Consider the following 5,374-nt stretch of genomic DNA (forward strand, 5'->3'; position numbering starts at 1 on the left):
GGCAAAGAATTTTTTCTTATCTTGTGCAATCCAATATGTTAGTGTGAAACCTATGGCAAGATAATTTGCAATGTCGGCAAACTAAGGTAATTGGGAGAGTTTAAACAATTGTTCGTTAGGGAACATATCATTTATCGGTGTCGGCTCATGGGAATCAGGTAGGTCAAGTCTAGAGAGATGGTCAATGACTACATTTTTTACTCCTTTTTTATTGCGTATTTCAATGTCAAATTCTTAGAGTAAGAGAATCCATCTTATCAAACGAAACTTCTCATCCTTCTTAGAAAGAAGGTACTTCAACGTCACCTGATCAGTGTAGATGATAATCTTGGATCCTATCAAGTAGGACCTAAATTTATCCAAAGTGAACACTACGACTAAGAGTTCCTTCTCTATAGTAAACACTACCAAAAAAAGGGAAAAAGGATACAGACCATGTTAGTTTTTTGCTACGGATATAAACCTTAGCTATAGTTGCTACGGTTTTAATCCGTAGCTAAAAAGTTGACACACCATTAATAATTAATGGTGTTGTAAGGAGCTCTATGAGGCCTAGAAAAAACTATATGTTCTATCTAAGCTGTCTATATATTTGGAAATATTACTTTAAAGGATGAAAAAAATTAGCTAGATCGAAGGCTTAAGTGGACCACACGATAGGAAACATGGATATTAAATTACAGTTGCTTCTTATGGTGTGGTCTACTTGGGCCTTTAATATACCTGAAATTTGGTATCATAAACTAAAATAATTTATTAAAATTATTGATCGGAATGGATAAACCAAATACATCTACGTCCGTCCATGAGAAGACGCCCAAATTTGGGCGCGCGCTCAAAACAGAGCTGCGCCCAAAGAGGGGTTCTTCACTCTCTCTCTCTCTCTCTCTCTCTCTCTCTCTATCTCTCCGTTTCCTAATCAGAGCATTCCCTAAGCTCCTTTCCCTAATCCTCTCTCTCCCTCCCGATCTCTGCTCCATCTCTCTCATTATCCTCCCTCTCTCTCCAATGCATTAACAGTGAAGAAACACAGGTCGTGAACACCCTCTTCTCTCTCTCTCTCTCTCCATTGCAGCAGTCGTGAAGCTCCTCTCCATAGGTTTGATATCTTCTTCTATTTGTATCTCTTTTCCTATCTTTCAGATTTGATATATGCTAACTGTTTGATGAAATGGCATGCTATCTGTTTGTTGAAATGGCTGGATGAGATTTTTTTTAAATCTTCTGTAATTTTAGATACATGCTAACGGCCTGTTCAAGGATAGCTTCTCTTCGAAGAGGTAAGGAAATTCATGCTCAGTCAATCCGCACTGGGTCCTATCTTGATGTATTTTTTGTGAATGCTTTGACTAACATGTATGCGAAATGTGGATACTTGAACCTTACAAGGAATGTTTTTGAGGTCTCAGTGAGGGACCAAGTGTCCTACAACATACTGATCATGGGCTACTCCCAGACTCCAAATTGTGTGGAGTCTCTACATCTGAAAGGTTGACTCCTAAAAATCAGAAATGAAGTGAAAGTTGATTTGAAGTTGGGACTAAATCTTGCTTGACAACCCAAATTGGATGAAAATGCTGGCTACCATTAAGTATATAGTGTGATACTAGAAATTTTGCTACAACTTCACTTTGAACAACTACAAAATGACAAACAACATGAAGATCTATTGCCAATCCAGAATAAATATGCCTGAGCAGTTGGGAATAGAATTTTCAGGCATTAGCTAAAATGATATCAACCAAATGAATCATGTGGCATATAAAAGAATCACTATTGCATGAAACATCAAACTGCCTAAGTGGAAAATTCACAAATGAGAAAAGCCTTAACCAAGGAGAAATCTCCATCACATAAAGAAATCATAATCTAACTAACTGTTTTGGAAATGGCCTTCTAAGCATTTATGCTGGGAATCAAAACATGGATTAGAAACCGTAGGGAGAAAAAATAGATTCTGGAAGTTCCATATGCATTTACTTTCTAAAACAGTTTTCATAGAAGGAAAACATATACCGCATTTTTTTATATGGAAACAGGTGTTTCTACAGAAACTTTTTAGGCACCTATCATCCAAATCATCCAAGGAGAAGTGGATGATTAGAAACAAAATACCAACAACAGTCTATATTCGTCATACATGTGGCCCACTTGTCATGTTAATGATTGATGGCCCCTGCCTGATAAATGGCCTGGATCTTACACAAGTGCTCCATGTCTCACATCTGATGCAAACCACATCTTAAAATTATCTTAGCGTCTCTCAACTTTTCACATAAACTTCAAACATGATACTTATTAATTACAAGTCCAAATTGAAACCAATGTAATTGCAATCTTAATTACAATTCCAAATTGAAACCATGATAAATCAGGTTCGGTCAGGTACTTCATCGTGCATCCTTCTCCTTGTGGAGCACGCCTAGTGAATGTCTTGGATGGCATATACACATGATACTAAGCTCCATTGTCACTATGATATGTTTTTGAGGTGGGGCATCCTCCCTCATTGTTCCCTGTGTTGTGGCTCACCTGAGTTTGTGTTTGGCGTGATTTTTTATTTTTATTTTTTGAAAATCAGTTTCTTTATATTGAAATCCATAAGTGAAACACAAGCAAGTGAATGGGCCATGACCAAATATATTTGGGTTTGGAAGATCCTAGCCTCCAATCAAAGTATAATTATAATAGGAAGACTTGAAGACATGGTACATTGTTTGTAGGGCTGAAAAGATGGACCACTGATAGTTACATTATACCATATTGACATTTTATAAAATGCTTTTTTTTGAAACATTGACATCTAAACAACATTAGGAGGTCATTTGGATTGGGGACAAATAGATAATTTAGGCATTTCAATAACCATGCATTGCAAATTGCTAAGAATTATCCTTACAGTATTTGGTTGGTCCCAACCCTCAATATGGGCAATCCATCAAATGGGTCCATCCTTAATTGCCCCTCTCTCTAAAAAAAAATCATGTTTGACTAGATGATCTTAACTATCCAATCAATGGCTAAGGAAATTGATGGTTTATATTGCTCATACTACAAACAATCCATTAATTTAGACGTTCCATGATATGGGTCTTGAGCTTGATTGTCCATTCATTTTTCCATATCATCACGGGTCATGAGCCCAAAAATGAATGTGTAAGGCCCATATCCTAGACCGTACCATTCTGTAGGCTTCCGTGGTCCTCCCAGTCAAATTCCGGTGACCCTCGACCTATATCTAATGTTTGCACATGATTCAAAGCCGAGTCCTGCATATCAGAGTCGGCTCGACTTGAAACTTATATCATTACGACCGCGCCGTCGTCGCGGTTCATATGCCGCGCCTCACGCGCTGAGGCGATACCTAGGCTAGGAGATGTGGGCCCGCGTTCAGTTCGAGAAAAATGCCGCGCGTTGCAAATCCCTAGAGAATGTCTCATCAATCACCTCACATGTCAAGTACAACATCCCATCCTCAAGTACCAACACCCATCCCTCTCTCACCTAAAGTCAACTCTCCCTTACAACCAAGTACACATCCATCACCCATCTCTCACCCATCACACCCCATTCCCCTCTCTCTCTACATCACCTCTATCTTCTCATTCTCTCTCTCATTCTCTCCCAAGCACCCAACGTCCATGACTCTCCATGAGAAAAGCTAGTGTGGCCCACTCCCTACCACCCAATCCCACCGTCCATGATCCATCTCAACCGTTGAAATTCATTCATTGGAGCTTTAACATGCATTGGCGGAAGAAGGAAGTGGAGATCTAATAGTGGGTGATCTTGGACCCACATTTACTTTTTTTTGTGATTGAAGGGCCACATATGGTGGGACCCACCTTGATGTATGCTTGTATCCATGAGGGGCCCATAGTGGTGAGGCCCCTCTGTCATCTCCAACCTCTCTTTCTCTCGCTCTCTCTCTCTTTCTATGATCATGGCCCGCATATGATGTGTGTACTTTACCCATGCCATCCAACTAGTGGGCCACCTTGATCTCAGTTGGGGCCTACATGATCGGATGGTTACATAGGCCCAGATGAGAGGGAAAATTGAATATCTGCTTGACCGAAATCCCATGGCCCACTACGTGGGACCACCATGATGAAGTGCATCATCCAGCCAACGCTGAATACTTACCTGATATAAACATGTATGTACATATGTAGTGTATATATATATATATATATATATATATATAAAATATTATATTATATTATAATATCATGTAATATTATATTACATATATATACTATATCTATTCATGCATATGGACGTATGTCCGTACGTTTGGGCCCCATGTGGGACCCACCTGTTTTGGAAAGCAGGTTGGCTGGTGTGTGCTAGCTAGCAGTTAGCCACACGGCTGCTGTATGCATCAGTTGCAGTGGGCCTGGTGCATGCGCCTCATCCCAGCCATCCATCCATTCTAACGGTGGAAACCACCTGGTACAGGTGCCTCATCCTAGCCGTCCATTCATTCTGACGGTGGGACCACCTGGTGACACACTGCATCCACCGTCCAGCCCATGGACAGTGGATCTCAGCCATGATGTGTGTTTTACACATTTCGTCTATCTGTTTTTGATGGTGGGACCCACTACCATCTGACGTCAGCAGTTCTGTGGGTCTCACGGGAGATCCAGACTGTCCAGATGGTGGGACCTAGATCCACGACTCAAATGGTAGACGGAGTGAAAGATACCTCATTTCAACGTTGAGGTCAGTGGGTCCATGGGAGCCACCCACATCGTCCATCCATTTTGATGGACCACACTGCAGTGTGTGTTTTATCTAACCGTCCACCATCTTTGGACGATGGGACCCACCCCACGTGTGGGGCAACACCCTGATGTATGTAGTTGTCCAGGCCCTGGATGGCCTGAACGTTAAATATATTATATATTATATTATATATATTATATATTATATATTATATTATATGATATATATATATATTATATTATATATATACATGATGGTGGGCCCTACGTGGGACCCACCTTTGCCCTCCTTATGTAGCCAGCTGCTTGTACAGCAGCTATCTAGCTGCCCCTTTGTTGGCAGCAAGCCCGCAGGCCCCACATTGATGCGTCTTATGGCCACCGTCCACTATTTGAAAGGTGGGACCCACCATGATGCATGTGTTGTATCCATGCCGTCCAACCATTTGTGAGATCATTTTACAGCGTGGAAAATTGGGTGAGTCAGATCTAAAGTTCAAGTGGACCCCACCATTCAAATAGTGGACAGTGAAATCCACCGTTCAAACTTCTAAGAGCCATGGTAGTTTTCCAAATAAAACTGATATTGTTTTCAATTCATTTATCTCCATGCTATCTTATGAATAGGTCGAGTCTTAAAATAC

Source organism: Magnolia sinica, chromosome 10, assembly GCF_029962835.1.
Source record: "Magnolia sinica isolate HGM2019 chromosome 10, MsV1, whole genome shotgun sequence".
Lineage (NCBI taxonomy): Eukaryota > Viridiplantae > Streptophyta > Magnoliopsida > Magnoliales > Magnoliaceae > Magnolia > Magnolia sinica.